The sequence below is a fragment of the Protopterus annectens genome, chromosome 11.part0 (genome assembly GCF_019279795.1).
Source record: "Protopterus annectens isolate FY-2018-M chromosome 11.part0, PAN1.0, whole genome shotgun sequence".
In the NCBI taxonomy this organism is placed as follows: Eukaryota; Metazoa; Chordata; order Ceratodontiformes; family Protopteridae; genus Protopterus; species Protopterus annectens.
This window is the reverse complement of record NC_056745.1, coordinates 349,123,806-349,143,974: the sequence shown is the minus strand read 5'-3', so window position 1 is coordinate 349,143,974 and position 20,169 is coordinate 349,123,806. Positions and strand designations below refer to the sequence as shown.

The following is a 20,169-nucleotide window of genomic DNA, read 5'->3' as shown; positions in this document are numbered from 1 at the left end:
AGTGATGTAGCCATGATTGCCATTACCTAATTTAATCAATTTTTTAAAAAGAAATTTTGTAGATTATGTCAGATTCTGCAAATTGGGATAGGTGTATGTATAGATGCCTATCTACTTATTATGATGATATCTGTAATTGAGGATGTTTGTCACCATCATCTTCAATCTTCTCTTCCCATTTTCTACATGGGGTTACAGTATCATGTCAACTGTCATCATCTCTCCCTAGTTAACCTTCTTCAAACTCATCTGCAGGTCTTCTCTTCCATAATCCATCCGACTGTTTGCTGGATACTTTTTTCCTGTTGCCTTCTTCTTGTCTACCTCAAATCTTCTCCACCAGATTGTTTTCTACTTGTCTGCACATGCATCTGAATCACTTTAACCTGTTCTGTTTGACCTTTTCTGCAAATGAAGCAACTTTGGCATTTGCTCTAATGTTCTCATTTCTTCATCTGTCCCACAGTGTGCATCAAACCACCTATTTCAGGCATGTTATTTCTGTCACCTCTAACTTCCTTATCTGCTTTGCCTTTCTTTCTTGGGTGGCATAAGCCACGGAACCTTGTTGGCTAGGCTTACGTAGGCCCTTGGGCCGATAGCCTAGTACCTACCTATGAACCTATGAACCTTTACTGCCCAAGTTTCTCTACCATATAGTAGTACTTGTCTCATTACTGTTTTGTATACCTTACCTTTCAGCTTTGTTGGCATTCTTCTGTAATACACTTCACCTAACACTCTGTGTCATTTGGCTGCAGCCTTTCTGATTCTAGCTTTGACCTCCTCATTCAGACTTCCCTTCTCCTCAACCACCTATCCCAGATACTTGAAGCTGTTAACCTGTTCCACTATTTTCCCTTCTCTGCCATTGTTCATCTTCTTCTGTTTTACCCTATTTGCTGCCATTATAATCATTTTACCTGTACTCAGTTTCATCCCATGTGCCTTCAGTTTTGCATTTCATTCCCTATCCTTTGCTGAAGTTCTCGCTCATAGTCTGCCTACAATACCATATCATTTGCATACAGCAACTTTGTTGATCTGGTCCCTCTGTCTTATTTGCTAATGTAGTCTGTCTCTAATATGAACATCAGTGGGCTCAGAGCTGAACACTGACGAACACCCGCTCCCATTGGGGACCTATCTATGAGACCAAACACTGTTTGTACTTGAGTCATTGGGTCCTTGTTCATAGTTTGCACTAATTCTACCAGTGCTTCTGGGACTTTGCAGGGCTTCCTAAATCAACTTTCTTAGGACCTTGTCACATGCTTTTCCAAATCTTGGAATGAGCAGTTGGAATGTTTTTTTAATTTCCAGTGTCTTCTCAAATATCTGCCTCAATGCAAACAGCGGGTCAGTTGTGCTAGAATCTCAGGTGAACCTGAACTGCTCATCTCCTATCTTACTTTCTACTACTCTGCATATTCATTTATCAGTCATCATCTCCATGACGTTCATGCAATGTGACTGGAGTTTGATACCTCAGTACTTCCCACAGTTAGAAATATTCCCTTTATTCTTGAACACTGACATTTTCATCTAGCATACATATTTCTATCTGTACTGCTATGAGTTCCCTCAGGAGCCATTTCTCCCCTACCTCACTCAACATCCGGTTCATATCTGCAGTAATATCATCTAAGTCTGCTGGTTTACCTGTCTTCATTTTCCTTAGTGCTATTCTTACTTCTTCTAGAGTAGTTCTTCTGTCATTGTAGGCTGAGTCTGGGGTGGTACTGTTTCTGTGGGGATTTCTTCATTCAGAAGCTGCTGGAAGTACTCCTATTTGCCTTTAATGTCCTACAGACTGATGAGAAGGTTTTTGCCGGAATCCCTTATGAATGGTGTCTGACTATTTTTTTAGCTTTCTGACTTTTGCCTTGTAACCTGATAGAGTCTCTTTGTGCCATCCACTCAGTCACTTTTCATAAGCTGGCAGACTACCTTTGATGCCTTGCTTTTTGCTATTGCAGGTCCTCTACTATCCCCTTTGTTAGCCAACTAGTATTCCTTCCTAGCCAGGACTGTCTTTCTCCCACTTTTTCCTGCACATCTTTCTTTAGATGACTTCCTGGATTTCTATATTACACCCCCATCTTTCCTCATGTACCTTATTTCCATACCTGTCTCAGCTGCATGTATTCCTCACATATGTTGTTTAGTGGTGCTGCATTTCTTATCTTCTCCATCTTATTCCTCTTTTTCTTCAGATGCTAGAGCACTGAGTAGTTCTTTGAAATGTTGTACTTTCTCTTCAGTCAACTTCCATGTATTCAGTCTGGTCTTTGTTGATCATAGAGCCTTCTTTGACCACTGCATGTAGCTGTTTGTGACAACCAGTGGTTTATTTTGTTGGTCAACAGATTCACTGGGGTTGACTTTGCATTTGCTGATTCTACCCCCAGTGCCCCTTCCATAGTTGGAGAAAGTCTACCCGACTTGCACGTTCATCACTCTTGTGAATGATCTTGTGACTGTCTTTCTTTCTGAGCCATGTGTTGGCTACCATCAATCCATTTGCCAGACCAAAGTCTAGAATGGCCACTCCTTCGTTATTCCTCTTGCCCCATCCATGTGAACCGGACAGTCCTCATATCATGTTCTGTCATTCCCAATAAGTGCATTTAGTCACCCATTATCAACACCAATTCATGTTGTTCTGCTTTATCTAGCATTTCCTGCAACTGCTATCTTAATGCAGTCTTTTCCTCACTACCACAATCTTGCTGTGGGGCATAGGCTGAGATTATGAATATTGCCTTATCATTACACTGATTTCCTTCCATGTTGTCTCCTGGATACATAGGATGTCCAGCCTCCTCCTTACCATCATGCCATCCACCTCCAAACTTGATCCTGTCAGTTAACCTACACTAAGTGTAGCAATTCTTAGTTCTGTTTTGCAGGTTAACTTGTTTTTATGCCCAGCTTTCGTTCAACAGAGCTATCCCAGGTAACCCAGTTTGGGAAACTGGACATCAGCCAGCCAATAGCTCATAGACCAACCTTATAAGAATGTTTGCAGGACAACATGCCATTTAACTAATGATCTGTGTCAGCCCAAATGCCTGCAGTGCATACATGCCTATAGAACATCACTGGGTGGTGTTATGAGGTGCAATGTCAGTCTTCAGGAGGGAGAACCATGGGCTTTGCAAGGTTCATACCAATTACTAATCATATTCTGTAAATCTATGCTAATTTCCTGGGTATATAACTCTGTGTACAATTAACATGTAGCTATTTAGAAATATGCATTACTTTGAAATCACATGTGCTTTCTACCACCTACTACCAAATGCAACACCTGTGACACTTCTGAAACGTATGTGATATGTTTGATAAGCAGAGTTTGTTGAAATGGCAGTCCACATGACTTTAAAAGCTGTCAACACCACAAATAAATTAATGTATTATTTTACCTTTCAATTAACAACATTCAAGGATTTAGATCTTTTGCATACATTTAAAATGGAAAATCAAAACAGTTTATTCAAGAATCAGTGTCTTACTTATGCATTGTGTCTCAGAGTACTGTCATCTACCAATTATGACGGGAAGTCAAAGCAAAGTTTATATATCTAGTCTCTATAGCAAACAAGCAATATAGTCTGTGATTATTTTGCACTTTTAACTTCTACTGTTTACTGTACTGTACTTAACATTTCTCCTACTGTTTACTACAATACAGTGCATACACTCTAACATTTACTTTCTCCACTCTGTTTTCTCTAAATCTCATTCTGAAAAAAAAAATACTTGTTAAACTTCCTTGTACTTGTTTTATTGCATGCATTTTAAATACTTTGTTTTTACTTAATGTTTTATTAGAACTATCATCATTGCATATGGTAATTGCTACAACCTATGTAATTCTTAATCTCATTTTGCCATTTATTTATATTGTTTTCTGTCATTGTTCTGTTAACTACTTGCTTTGGAGCTTGTCTCCCTGGGTCTCCACTCAAAACGGGCTTGCTGGCCCAGTCAGATGCTAGCCGGTTGAGAAAATAAAATAAATAAATAATTAAACAAATCACATGTGGGGTGGCTTAGATTCCAAATGTTTTTGTTTTATTTGTTTTTGTTGTCATGCCCATAGCTCTCTGCTTTCCATTTCCCAAATGTGGAAGACTACCTCTCAAAGTAAGAATCAACAACAACTAGGATGCTCACAACATGGTCAATAACTGTTTCTTCATAAATGCAAAAAAAAGTTCTTCTGATCAAGGAATATGATTTTCTGTTGTGGATATTTGTTGAAATGTTCTTAACAATGAATGTGTCACAGTCCATACTTTCAATCATAAACATAAAAGAGTAATGACTTTTTTATGACTCAGATTGAGATCATTCATCATAGCGAGGCACCATAATGACATATGATGATGGCATCTGCTGTCCATGTTTTGTTTTGTTTTTTGTTTTTTGTTTTTTTTTTTTTTGTTTTGAATTTCATGAAGAAACAATTTTCTTAATTTTCAAATATTATACTGCTAGGTCAATATCCTGTAAGATAGCACAATTCATTTTGTGCAATAATGTTTGTTCTTATTGAGAACATCCAGCATAGCCTTTATGTTAGTACCCTAGTGGCCAACATTTGAAGTTCTGCGCTAGGACTGGACTTCAACAGTCATTATCGATATGCACCTCTAAGAACCTTAGCCATTCTTTAGCATTGTAAAACTGTGCAGGTATAAGAACAAGTTTATCATTAGAGAGAGAAAGTTTCTGTGAACTTGGAATGGGGGATTTTATGGTTAAGAAATCTATCCATCTTGTAAATTTTGTCTTCAGCCAACTCAGCGAGGTAAAATAATGTAGCAATCTACTTTGAAATGATGCCTACTTTCTATTGTTTATCAAACCTAGCTTCAAGGTGGGCATTCTGGGCAAGAAATAATTGTATTGGATCTCTTTCACACAGAATCATGAATTTAAACTTGCCACCATGATCTTCTGGTCACAAATTGTAATAAAACTCAGAAGCAGAGCAGCTTTTACATTTTATTTCTGGATTATAACAACAGCAATGGCCTGGAAAACGAGGTCGGTAGTCATCAATATTTCATGTTGCTCAGTCTCTAGACTCAGACCAGCCTCCCACAAAGTTGTTATGCAGTTCCAGAGTACAAATTTATCTTTTTAGTAGAAACTTGGGATGTTCTTAAGACATTCATCAACCATGTTACAGATATAGCTTTAGGTAAAATAAAGTTAAGAAGCTGCTATTAATGAATTACACGGCAGAAGCAGCTTTTGCTTAACAGATGGTAGGCATAAAGGAATGGAGGCTTCATAGATAGATTTTTCATAGTGGTCTACAAAGAAGCCATTGAATAATGTATATGCAGTTACAAGAAGAGACAAAAAAGGAAAAATAATATTTTCAAATGTAGAACAAGTAAAATAAAAGTAATATAGAAAAACAAATTGATAAAAACAGCCTAGAATAACAGACTTGTAATGAAAAGTATACATTCCTTGTTAGCATAAAATAAAAATAACATACACGTTTACAGGCCTTAATGAAAAGCAACAGCCTTCAGGTGTAATCTCTTGTCTGATTTGCAACATAATGTTTAATTCAAGCAATTGCTTCTGGCATAGATCAGTTCAAAATATGATTGCTGTAAAGAAACTGTATGTGACCTGGGGCTGCTGCAGATACAAGTTTCATTACATTTTGTAGATCTATAATGCTGTTTTACTTTTCAAGCAAATTTATTCCTTTCATCAAAAAATTATATGTACATAGTTTAGAAGCATCTAACCTCATATGCTATGAATCTTAAGTGGCTGTGTAAAATAAAGTCTGTTTTACAGCTCCATGTGATGGGAGGGGCAAGATAAAAGCCATCTAATATGCATATATGCATATGCATTTGCTACAGGAAGCTGCCTTGGCATTAGAATATCCAATAGGTCTCTACAAAGCTGGGGATAATGTATGGATCAGTTGCTAAGCATTTGTCTACGGTAAATCCAAAAGAAAGGCAGAGTGGAAAATCACTGAGGTGAATTAGCCATACCAGCCTGCAACATCTGCATAATCCTTCAACAACTGGATAGAATCAGTTGACTTTTGCTTTGAATTTAGTCTGTACAGTTTGGAAAAACAGACAAAGGTAAGTTTTTTTCCTCATTTTATATAAATGATGAACTGTTATCTAATGGCACAATTACTTGTGCAACAATTGATTGCAGGTATTATTATTTGTGGCTTGAAGTCTGATTAATAGAGATCTTCCACTTTGAAACACTTTCTAAGGCAAAGCTAATTTAAGTAATTTGTTATTTGAAAACAGTACAGCTCTTCAAAATGACTAAATAAATAAGGTGCTTTACAGCAGTTCTGTTATAAAGTTATCAGAACATATATGTGATTCTGATGGAAGAGTGAAACAGGGGAGAGAAAACTGCAAAGTTATTTAGGGAGATAGACAAAGTGAGAGCTAGATAGATAGATAGACAGATAGATAGATACCAACAACGAAACAGACAGAGGGATACATTATCAGATCAACAACTGACTAAATGATATTTTTGATGACAGAATACATGGTTGCTATCAGTTATTGAGTATTTACATCTGAAAAGGGTCTCAAATGTACATGGTGATTTAAAATAAATTCAGAATGATGCTATAAACAGTCCCTGTAAGTGTTCTGCAAACTACAAATTCAAGTGTCCCCTAGTATAACATATGGGTCAATATGCAATAATTATTTGCAGCATTTTCAATAACATTCAAATCACAAATCTCAAATCACAAGTGAAGAATAATTAGCACATACATATTTTACATGGTGACAGTAAAACAGGGATATCATTTCAAAAGAATAATGACAATTTTCAAACAAAATGTGAAAAATATTTTATTGTGTCTCAGCAAATAAAAGTTTATTGTTTTTATTTCAGTATATCATTCTTCATGTGAAATGTGTATGTGGATTTGAAAGTATGATGCATTGTGACATAATGAAAATAAAACAGATTTTTTTTTCTGTATAGTTACTTTGCATTAGATGCACACACACACACACACACACACACACACACACACACACACACACACACACACACACACAGACATACACACACACACACACACACACACACACACACCTTTCATTGAACAGTTGAAAGACAATCTATTCCTTTTAGCAACTCTAATGCCAATTTTAGAAGTTATATAATTCAAATATCACTGCACAGGACTCTCTGTGCTGGTAATTTTCTATGTTTGTTTAATAAAGACCTGTAGAAAAAGAAACCCCTTGTGCTATCCTATATCCACAGTGGAATTTCATATGCATGTGCTTAGACACCCTTCATAAAGGCTTTCATTGAAAAAGTTGATGCTTCTGCTACGTCTGTGAATTCCACACTTGGTATGAGTGACTTCATAAAGTTTGAATAAGTCACAAAGCAAGTCACAGGTGATTTAGATGAAAAAGAATCTTTAACACGAAGGGTCAAGAAACTGAGTTAACTTTGCTACAGTCAAAATATTTAACATACACACCACAGAAAAAACATCCTCTATATATATTTGGAACTTGAGGATTCTGATAATTTCTTTTTTGTATTTAAAACAAAATACACTGAGCATACACGAAGCACAAAATTAATCAAATACTCTGGAATTTAAAAATATAAGTAAGAAGTGCTTTGCTAAAGAATGCAGTTATATGAAACTGCCTGTCTGCAAATACTGTAAACTCCAAAACTATGTTTTTTTTCTCTCTCTTTTTTTTTGCTACATTCATTTACTCTATTAAGAAGGGAACAAGGGCAAGAAGTCATTGACAGTATGACCTCTTGAGATATATTTATTAAGATATGACTGTAAGAGTAATGATATACCAGCAAACATCTAATGATGGCTTATTATGTGGATAAACTCAATTTACATTTTAACATTTTTCTTTCTCCTGCATGGTTAAGGGGTTTTACTTTTACATGCCATAATTAAAAAATAAAGGCTGACACAATTATTTCACATACTGAAAGGTCATAATGTCATCAAATGACTGAAAAGTACAGTAGCACATAAGTAATTTATGTAATTGCTTAATATCGATGTTAGCAGCAAGAAATGTTCAATACATAAAACTAAAAACTGAACTGAAGCATGCATTGTCAGTTTAGTATAGCCATAACAACAAACATTTAAGAACATATATAATCTGTACCCCCCCCCCAATTTTAACTCAAATAAACTGTTAATAAAGTTTAAGAAAGCATAGGCAAATGCCTGAAAGGACAACAGGAAGGTAGAAATTAAATGAAGGCCATTTGTCAAAATATTGACCAAAGTAGTTTGCTAGTATGATAATCATTCATTTTACAAGCAGAGTATTTTAGGTTGTCTATTGATTTCCATTGTTGTATGAATTAAGCAGTCTACAGTGTGAAACATCCAGACTATAGTGTGTTTAAGCTGTTTTTATTGGCTGCTGTAATGTCAAACAGATCAAGTGTCTGTTTGTTTCACCGTAGTGATCTACTTTCCTTAGTTAGCCAACAGAGACACAAGTTGTCAAACATACAGAACCAAAATACATTATTTTGGTATTATACAAACTACAGCAGTGAATGGTGAGAAAAGTAACCACATAAGTAACTAATTATAGTATCTGTGATATGAAATAATATGGTCCAAATACAATAAACTCATCATTACAGTGAATCATTTTCAGTGATGTTCTTGGTATACGTTGTATGGTTCTCTTGTACTAAGGACTTCTTGGCAAATGCCTATATAATTAGATATTGTTATAACAACTGGCATAACTTATTAAACAGTGGAAAAATATATAAAAGATTATATTAATAAAAGTCTGTCATGAAAATGATATGAATATGACTTAATTTTATTATGAGTACCACTAAGCATGTATCTCTGCAGATGTTAGCAGATTCCATTAAGGTTATCATAGCAATGCTCATTCGGCTAAGACCCATAGACTAAATGAATGTCTGCCAGAAGAACTTCCTCCTGAGGTTATATGACTTTAGCTTAGTTATTTTAATAACAGGATGTGAGGAGATTTGCTTCCCAGGTTATTCCGATTGAACTTTGGTTTATTGGTCTCATCTGAAAGGACTTCAGTGAAGTAGCCTTAGTGGAACTGTACCATATTCCTTCTTTAGAAAGAAATACATTTCTGTGCCCAGCAGCAGAAATATTAGGAAATGGGGCCAGAAGCATAGACATATTATAAATATATGAGACACTGACCACAATGACAAGGGAAAGTAGTTTCAAATCCGTTCTTATTTTCATTTATGATCTGCTGAATTTAAACATTTACTTATCAACTAAGAAATGATTTGATAAGAGATGATAAGAATTTCAAGTGAAAATGCTAAGAATGTGCTGTGAAACGACATAAATGTACTACTTAGACACAGATATTTATAAATGCATATCATTTATACTATACCCACGTACACCCATACGCACACATGCATGCACACACATCACATACATGCATATGTTTTAACTCTTATCTTTGATATATATGTACAGAGACAGAGAGGGAGTACAGACTTTGTGATGTCAGTCTCCACTGTAATAGATTTTTGCTGGCTAGGTTTCTGTATCACTAACTCTTAACTTGTAGACATCACTCATCTGTGAATCAGGGGACCTAGCACTAACTCAGTTGCTGTTGCTAATCTGCATAGGAGAGTCTCATGCTGAAACCTGCATTGAAATTATTAGTAAGCAGCATTCTTATTTTTTCCTGAACAAGAAATTTTACATTACACTTTTAGAACACTTCTAATAAACAAAACAAACTTTAACACGGGAAATAGAGTTTAATGTTGTTCACCTAAAAGCCCTTCAGATTATGAGCTGAATCCAAGACAATAATCATAATCCAGACCCAAAGTCAAACCTAGAAACAAGTTCACAATGAAGGTGCTGATGGATCCATGCTCATATTGCCAAAGTGATCTATTTGTCGGATATCTACCATTACTAAGATTTCCTTTGCACAGTTATATTGATTTTTTTCATATAGGATCTCAGTACATGTAATTCATTTCCCATGGTCAGAACCCTAGGCATTATGAGGATTAATGAAGGGTAAAGAGCACCAGGTTTGTAAAGTTAAGTGAAATTTGTGTGTACATGTTATAGGCTATAGTATGTTCTGAACTGATATATTGCTAAACACATAGCAGACATAGAAGCAGCTTTAGCAGAAAGCACTTCAATGTGACCCCCAGAGAGATTTTCCTGCTCTTGTAATATAAGGAAATATACTGGGCCACTCAGTTATGCAGAGTCTTTGTAACAGGTAATCTTGTTTTTCCTCATAAAATAAGCTAAAACAGATAAAACACTAGGTAGGCCATTCTGCTGTCTTTTGTGTTCTCACTTTAATATCTCAGCTGCCTGTACACATCCAGGATGTGTAGCAGATTCTGTATTATTACTGTGCTTTTAGGAAAGAAACACTCTTCTTGTGTCTTCAATTAATTGATTAACAGTACACACAAACACACACACACACACACACACACTCACACACACACACACATATATATATATATATATATATATATATATATATATATATGTATATATATATATATATATGCATGTATAACAGATATACATAATAGATATGCAGAGGATTTGGCCTTTTAGGAGTGCATGGCATCAGTTCTGGGGAGCATAGCATTCTCAGACTTTGTAGTTCCACATGGTGGCTTCAGCACTCACTTTGGAAATGATGAAGAAGGCTGAGTGGACATGATTAAGAAATAAATTGTGTGAGATGAACACATATTTTGAATTGTTTTTGACTTCTGCATCAGTCTTTCATTATCCATACAGAAAACTATCACTATTTTCAAACACAAAACTGATTGTAAGTATAGTTATTATTTGTAAGTATAGTTATTATTGGATCATCTTAGGCCAAGGCAAAAAACAATTACCTTTGTAGCTATGTAATTAGACTTGAGGCTATCTGTTCAGGACACGCAGTTCAAGGGAAGTGTTGAAATGTTAAATTATCCTCACTTGGTTGTGAATTGGGTCAAATAGCTGAGGCTGCAGTTTGACAAATCCACTAAACCCAAATGTGCAGTGAAAGAATCTATGCAACAAATAATGGATGATTATTTGTGGCACAAGCACAACTGTGACCTCTGGAGGACCCTCCTTCAAATGAGTATTGGTCAGGGACATTCAGTTGGAATAATCCATGTTTTAGACCTCAGTATTAAGCTGGTGACAAAGATTTGTGTCTCAATGGTGACTGCCGCTTCCCATGGTGGTAACTATTGACCCTGCTTGTAGAGAATTATTGATGGAATCAGGCTAATTAAAGAAAGAGGCCTCATTTGCCATCCTAACAGATATGTCTTCAGATCTAATGAATGGTATTGGTATGTAAGGAAGGCAAAGCTATGGCTGTAACCAACTAAAAGCCAAAGCATGGGAAGAGTTTGATGAGGCCATGCAGAGTGACTTTAAAATGACTACAAAGAGGTTCCAAGAAACTGTCAGGTGATCTTTACATTGCCCATGGCTTTACATTTTGCTCAGGCTGTTTTCATCAAGGAAGGAGGAACACTGGCTTTCAGTGGAAACATTGCCAGAAAATGGAAAGAACATTTTAAGTAACTCCTAAAATTAGTGGAAATGTCCAACTTTAAAGAGGCAATGACCCAAACAACTGTTAGGATTGCTTCCATTACTGTAGCCAAAACCACAGAAGCAATTAAACAGATCAGTACTAGAAAGCTGTGGAGGTGAACAACATTTGTACAAATATGCCGAAGGGCCTCTATATTGTTGTGATGTCATGGTTTAAAATGCTGAAAAGAAAGAACTGCTGGTACCTTGAAATTGGAGACTGGGGTGATGTTCCCCATTTTACAAAAAGTAAAAGAAGACAGTGTGTGCCTCATAAAGGTAGATCGTGCTCCTAAGTCTTCTTGTTTATTCTACATACTGGTGCTGGAAAACTGAACTTGTTTAATATTTGGAGCTCTGATTTAGGCAGATCAATAAATATTCATGAAGCTCATGGCCCAGACTATCTGTCTTTGAATGGATAAGAGAGTGGGTCAAGGGAATGCAGGCAGTATGGTCTGTTTATTTTTACTGGACTGTGACAATGCAGAGGTCCATGTGCTTTAGAATGTCTTCTGGGAGATGTTACAACACTACAGAGTCATGGTACTGCTGTTCTGTGCCATTTAGCTCATACATTTGGGTAATGTCAGTTACTTGAGTAATCTTGGCAGAGAGTGAAATGCTTTAAGGTTCACTCTCTGTCAAGGATATATCTTATTTCCATAATTGCCAGAGATTTTCATTGATAGTTTATTAATGTGCATCCAAGATTTGGTGGCTTTTCAAGCTGAGGACTTGAGAGTTTCATATCTGTTAACTACAGCTGAAGTTGCCTTCTTGGTATTTGAGTGAACACTTTGTAGCTATGTGTGAAGCCACTGCATGAAAATTAGTACCTCAAGAGTGAGAGACCATAGCTATCACTTATAAATGAGTGGACTTCTGCTTCCAGAATAGAAGAAACCAGCTACTGAAAGTGAGTGACTGTAAGTATCTTGGAGTCTTGTTCATTAATGATGGTGGATGACAAACAGAGATTGACTCGCAGATGTACATAATAATGGCAGAACTTCAGGTATTGTAACAGACTGTGATGGTGAAACACAAGCTAAGTTACAAAATGAAGCTTCCACTTTACCAGTTACTGAACATTTCTTTCTTCATATGTAGTTTGAGTGGGGTACAGACTGTAGTTGTGAGAGTTGAGTACAGATTAACCAGATGAAAAAGAGCAGATATGAGCAGAAGCACAGTAAATAGTCAAGCAAATAAGATGATCTCTGACTAACTCACACTTACTGCAAGCAGAGAGGAGTCAGCTGAGGTGGGCTTTGGAACTGTTAAGGATGAGCTCTTCACCTCTGCCATGTGAGGTGCACTAGACATCGCCCTGTAGAAGAAGGCCATAGGGTAGATCCACGACACATTCAGGTGATTCTATGTCTCATCTTGCATGGGAATGCTTGGGATTCCCACATTATTAGTTATGTGTTGCCAATGTGGATAGGGAAACTGGTCACTCCCAATTCATTTTGTTAGCACCATGATCATACCTATGATAACGGGCTTAGAAAATGGATGGATGACTAAGTGATGGTGAGAGAAAATGTCACCTTTTAAAAGAGGAATTTATTTTCTTCAAAATCTCTTTGCAGCAGAACACTGCATATTGTTTTTTTTTTCATTATTACCTAAGATAAAAATGACACAGACATCAGCAGAATGTTTGTAAAATATAACAACAATATGACTACTGACTCATCTGGTTCAAAGTGTCATAAAGATATACTTTTCTAGAATGTTAAAATCTCAGAGTAGGTAAGGAGCAAAGTACAGAGGTCTAAATTGTGTAAAACTTTTGAGTGAACAAATTACTGTTAGAACAGAAGAGAACTGAAGAAATACTGGCAGGCAAAGACAAATTGCAGAAGTGGATCTTCAGTGATAAGATAATTCTGTGTCAGAGAGTTGATGTAGGTAATTCAAAATACTCGGTTTATCAGCAAGATACTTAATGAGTATGACTGCTGCTTGTTACAGAAAGGGACGTCCTCCACTTTCTAATTAAATGACAGGATCATAGGCTCATAGAATAATTGGAAATGCAAAGCAAGTCTGCCTAGTGGATATTAACAATTTGCCAGAGTCCACCCTTAAACCTTACCAACTTTTTCAAAGTAGGCTAGTCCAGTTAAGAAAGGGATGAATTTGTGAATATCCATCCAATAATATAGTTCCTGTCTGAAGGAAGATAATATATCACATTGCTTGATTTACAGCGGAAGTCTATTTCAAAGGTAGGGAAATTGTTGCATAACAAATCTTTCCTTGTAGACAGACTCATGATACTTCGAATTGTGTACAGCATCAGATGGCAAACATCTTTTACTCTCATCTGTTGAAGCACATCTTAACACCCCATACATGATCAAAGAAACTTAAAGGAAACCCATTGCCTGATACTTAGTATGTAGCAGCATCCAGGGACCATTTTCAACCAGGACTCAAACCAAAAACATAGCAAACCATTGAATAAATCATACATTTATTGTCAGTGACCAAACAAAAAGTTAAAGTAACACAGTCATTGGGAATGTATAAAGTTCCAGGTCCAAACCATAAGAAACCATAGCCAATATGCTGGCTCATAGACACTAACCATCCATGTGGAGTAGAGTTGCTACCTAACCCAATTCAAGGCATCTGTATCTCTAGTGGACACATGCAGTCCATAAATGGTTAATCTTCCAGGCACCTTCTTGTAAATATTTCATCTCCTAAGCCCCGGCTTACACTTATCAAAGGTACCAGAACTTGTTAGGGATTAGGGATAAAAAGACCCTAATGGTCATTTTCCCAGCACACACCTATGAACCATACCTAAATAAATTTACTAAACATACTATTGTAAAAATATAGCTTTCAAATAGATTTCTGTTTAATTACACACGGAGTTGCTAACATGCCAGTAAATTTCTGAATGTTAATCCCTTCAGATGATTAAAACTGGTTTAAGGTCTACAACAAACTAACTCAAATAATATGTTTTTCTGACTAAATATTGCACTGTCCATTATCCCTAAAACTGGGATGCAAAGCCATGAAAAAGAGAAAACATCTAGCCTAACCTTGACTGAACCGTGGAAAGTAGAACTTATTTTTATGTGTATTTTTTCTTATTATTTTTATTTATTTTCCTTATTTTCTTTGCTATGATTATTGTCTGATGTACTAAAATATCCATTACTAGGTCTGTACTGAGCAGTCATACAACTAGAACATTTTATGTTTCCAGATAAACTTTAAAACATAATTTGAACATTCCTTGACTAAGAATTGGGTTGCATTTTTGCAACTGTAGGTAAAATAAGCTATCTTTTGATTCAGCCAGTGGTTTGTACATAAGAGACCTTAGAAATTATTGAGTTTACTCATATGTCTTCTTGCACAAAGACATGAACCCCTGAAACCTTTGATAAAATCTTTCAGTTCTAAATCATTGCACTGCACTTTTTCAATAGCTCCCAGGGACTAAATTATAGTTTTACTGTTTTATATAGTATAAATCAACACCCACTATTATTTTATTTTCCACTTGAAAAATAATGCAGCATATTTCTATTGGTACAATCATTACTGCAGAATTGTCCATCTTTGATTACTCCCCCTTACAAAAATTTGAATTCACACAAATAATATTTGGGCATCTGTACAGGAATACATGCCCTCGTGGTTAGATGCACTTAAATATATTATGAATTTCAGTGTGCTTCTAGTATGTTAAAATATCTCTCAGTTTTCCAGAGCTCATTTAAAATATTTTAATTTTCAACTTGAACAATCATACAACCAACAGACCATAGACTACACTATGTAAAACACAAGGCTGTCCACTAAAACTAGGATATAAAGAAAGATACACATGATTCAGTTAGTATCCCATATTAGGCCTCTGTGGTATTTCTCTAAATGTTGACAGGTGGAAACATTAAGGCTAATTTGTTTCTTAGCCCCCCCCCCTTTTTGCAAACACCACCCATCACCCTCAGTCCATCTTATCACCTCTTTCTTGCTCAAGAATCTTTGTATCTCAACGTCTTTAAGCACCTGTATTTTAGCCAAAAACCTACTTGATATCCTCTTTTAGCATAACTCTGTCTCCCTATCTCTCCCTCTCTTCCTGCATATTCACCTCAGCGCTGTACTAATATACTTTCGTAGTTCAAGATGCCTCGCACCCTTTCTTGAGCAGCGCCATTACTGCTTGTATACAATGTAAACACTGTACTGTATAAACATTTGTAATAGTTACATCTTGTAGTCTAAAATCTTTGATGGTAGAAAGTGTGTATTTAGCCATCATAGAACTTTTATCACTTAAAGTATATCTCGCTTGTTTGACTGATTGTTATGTTAATCTCTGTATTTTTCTTTTTTTCCAGTTCTGAGACTGAGAAAGGTTCACAGTGATAGTGCTCTGAATCAGTTAATAAAATCAAATAAAATAAAATAACGCAAGTGTTCAGTGCAGCTAAATGTAAATGGAGGGAAGAGAGGCACAACACATTTTTAACACTTTAAGTTTAGCAAATAAAGCAAATATCAGATATGTAAGTAGGATAAGTCATATTCCTTAAAATTACCTCTGAGATATTTTCTGCATTTGACAATTATGCCATAGTAAAATTCTACAAAGGCAAAGGCAGCATCTAAAACTTTCTTCAGGAACTGGATCTTTTTTGTGATTTCTATGTGATCTTTCTCTTGTTTATTGTTATTCTAGTCAGTTGAAGAACTTATTGGCTACAGAGATATAGTTTGCCTCATGTTCTGATGATGTTTTCATCCAGGAAAGGGTAGCTACTGATATTCTGGGTTCTTAGGATTGCAAAAACTTAATCTAAGTACATTGTAAACAAATTAGCAGGTAGATGCCAGAGCTAAAATCTGGAAAGGAAGGCTGGCGTACTGCTTTCTTCGCTATAAAGAGCTGGACATATGGAAGTATGGAAATAACTGTAATTCATATCAAAAATGATCATCCTTACTTGATGGCCAGTTGGGCTAAAAATTATTTAATGTTATCAGCCTTAACTTTTTTATATTGCCACTGATTTGTTTAAGGGCAGTATTCGTAGTCGCTTGTGCAAATGTGATAGGGGTATTCCTGATGCTTACGAGTGAGGGTAGCAAAGGCAAGATTCATATAAGCCATTTATGCTAATGAGCAAGTCCTAAAAAATAATGAGATGCAAATGAGAAGTCTTGTAAAGCATAGTATGCTAATGAGGCAGTTTTGCAATTTATATTCTGTCATCCCTTCTATATTCAAATCCATTCTTAAATGCCATCCTTTGCCTTTGATATTGCAGTTGCAATTTGCAAACTTTTTTGTCCAAATATGTAAAAGCACTTCCCTGACACATAAATTAATTATTTCCCCCAGCAACCCCTTCTGTATTAAGTATGCACAAACACCAAAATGACAAAATAAATTATTTTACCTAGCGATCACTTCAGCAGTCTGGCTGTATATGAGCAAGCATTTCCATTATAAATAAATTAATTTTCTCCTCCAGTGACCTCTTCAGTAATATTTCCAAGTATGCACAAGCACAAAATGAACATTTCACCCAAGTAACCCCTTCAGTAATATCTCCAGGTATGCACAAGCATTGAACCACACATTTCTCCCAAGTAACCCCTTCAATAAACTGTTCAGTTATGCACAAGCATCAAAATAAAACATTTACCCAAGTGATCTCCATGGTACAAATGTCCAGGTATGTTGAAACACCATATTAGTTACCATCGCATCTCCAAACTTGGCTGAAAAATTGCTACTTTCTGGCAGAAGTTCAAGGTTATTTGCACACTTTGTATGCAAATGAGTTCATTATAGACTCATGTTTATGAATTGAACTCATGTGCATACATGTTAACCCTTTAATGGTGTAGCAGTTGTCTCCCTCTCAATTATGCATAAATCATGTTATGCATCTCCAATAGGGATGTATTCAGAAAATAGTCCTTCACATTTCTGTAGTCATCTGATAGTCCAGAATTTGCAAAACCTCATTATGCCACTCTCTGCAGATCACTGCTACGAATATGCAAAGTCCTGGACTATGACTACCACCCTAAATTTCAGAGTTCTGTCATTCATATTGCTTAGATGGGTAGTTGTTTGATTCCTTAGGTCTTGTTTGCTTTCTCAGAGGAGTGGGATTCCTAGACAGAGATGCACTGTTGGCTCTCTAGGCCTAACAGAGCTCTGACTGAGCAGCTATAAGGATCATAGGCATGAAGATGTTATGTAGTGGTGATACTGTGCGTACAATTCAAATGGGAGATGGGTTTGCTATCTTCATGTAATATTATCAAAATAATAGTCCATTTTTGTTTACTGTAGTTATAGGGATAGCTCAGACAGAGGGACATAGTAAACCATAAAACTCATATATCTGCATTAATCACTGTGTACATTTCCTAAATAATGCTAATTTCTCTAGGCTGGTACAGTGGCTGCTTTAAAGAGTATGGGTTGTGGGGTGTAGAAGCCATTTTGATCATTTTTGTTGATTATTGATGCCAGTATCTGTTGGGAGGTTGTATTCATTGTTTTCTTCTTAATGGATTCAAAGAAGTAGGAATTGAAAATAGCTACAGTTTCTTGTGTTGTATTAGCTGGGCAGGCGTTAGGAGATGAGGGGTTGCAAGGATGTGGAATTTGATTAAATGCATGCCAAAATTTGGACAGATTTGATTTTTGTGTAATTGGTGGGTTATTATAGAATTCTTTTTTTTACTTTATGTGTATGTTTTTTATCAGATTTTTAAGTTCTTTATATTTTTGTTAGTGGATGAATAGCTTGTTTTTTACCTAGGTTTTGCAAATCCTGTCCATGAATTTCATCATATTTGGGGTAGCATTTGTTAACCAAGGGGATATATTAGATTTTATACATACTGGGTGGATAGGTGCAAGTGAGTTATGAATATTTAGGAAAGTTGAGTTAAATGAGTATACTGCCTCATCTAGTGGGATTCAGTTCAGAAAAGACCAGTTAATTTTAGAGAGAAGGGTATTAAAAATTTCAGGGGGGAAGTTTGATAACTTGCAACTTGTAATGTATCTGTGTGGCCTATGGGAATGTGAAGTGAATCTGAGACCTTTTACTGGAGAGTGGTCACTTAGGTAGTCAGGTAGGGTTGTAGGGTTATGGTATTTAAGTGGGTCAGAGACTAATATCCAATCAGTAAGAGAGCTAGAGTTGTGAGGTTTAGTTGCATGGGTGGCTATAGAGATAAGATGTGTAAAGCCATGCAAGCTAATAGATAAGCTAGAGTTTGGTGAGCAGAGGGATAACCAATTTATGTTTACATTACCAAAGAGAATGATTTAATTGCGTATGTGTTGAGAGAGGTAAGCAAGAATATTTTCCAGTAGGGGATGTTGTCTCCTGGAGGAATATAAATTGCTACTACAGTGATTGTAATATGAATGTTAAGTTTATGGTTAGCAGTAAGGATTTCAGCAGGAAGAAAGGATAGGTTAAGTTTGTCTATAGCTGTGAGAGTGAGGTGGTTGGAGTAGGCAATAGCCACTCCTCCTCCTTTTTCTTTGGTGGTCAAGTCATAAAATATTATATCCAGGAGGGAGAATGTCTGTATCAGGAATATGAGTCTTTAGACAAGTTTCTTTGGGGATGATAATATCAGGGGAGTGATTTGCCATCCAGGCATGGAATTCACTGATCTTATTTAATACACTTCTGATATTCATAGAATAAAAGGTATATGTTTTTAGGAAGGTTAATGTGTCTTGGTTGGACAAGATTGGGTTGAGCTGGGAATTGGATGGATATCTCCTATTAATAACAGAGTTGTTGAGAGGATGTGAGTGTTATGGAATGAAGAGTAGTAGCAGAGGTACTTGATTTTAATTGTTATAAAGTTAGACGGGATTGGATGAAGTTTGATTTTCAGAAGAAGGGTAATTATAGGTGAGGTGATAGTGTAATTTATGAAAGGGTGAAGAGGATACAGGGTGATATTTGGAGGAGTATCGCTAGGAGATAGATATATAGGTGTTGAATGGTTTTCATAGAAAGCTAGAAAGTAGAAAAGTAGTAAGGGAGGCAAGTAGAAGAATATGTGAGTTTTATGGGTCATGTTTGCGAGGTAGAAATCAGTAAAGCAGGGAAGAGTTTCAGGTATTGTCTGAATGGAATGTTTTCAATATACAGACACAGTAAAAGAAAAAGAGCAGGGACAACTGCTACTGGAGAAATTGAAAGAGGCAGAGAAGTATATTGGTAGAGTTTTGGGGGGGGTCTGGTTAACTATATGTGTGTGGGGGTGTGACTAGGGTTTGGTCTAGGGGAGAGGAAAGGGTAGGTTAAAAAGGAGGGGAAGCATGAGGTTGGCTGTAAAGGAAATGATGCAAGGGTGGGTGGGAATGGGGATAGGATAGGGGAGCAGAGTGAGCCCGAGCATTAGCAAGGGTGAACAGAGTGGAGCTTCACCCTAAGTCATGAATTTTGAGAGAA

The 20,169-nt window shown here is 36.2% G+C and overlaps 1 protein-coding gene across 1 annotated transcript in view; it reads left to right on the top strand.

The window, feature by feature from the left end:
• The first annotated feature begins 5,962 nt into the window (after positions 1-5,962).
• LOC122815386 (epiphycan-like) overlaps positions 5,963-20,169 on the top strand; it is a 365,285-nt gene continuing 351,078 nt past the window's right edge. The window contains exon 1 of the mRNA XM_044087852.1: positions 5,963-6,137. The gene's annotated coding sequence lies outside the window, so the exon portion shown is untranslated. The remainder of the gene's footprint in view (positions 6,138-20,169) is intronic.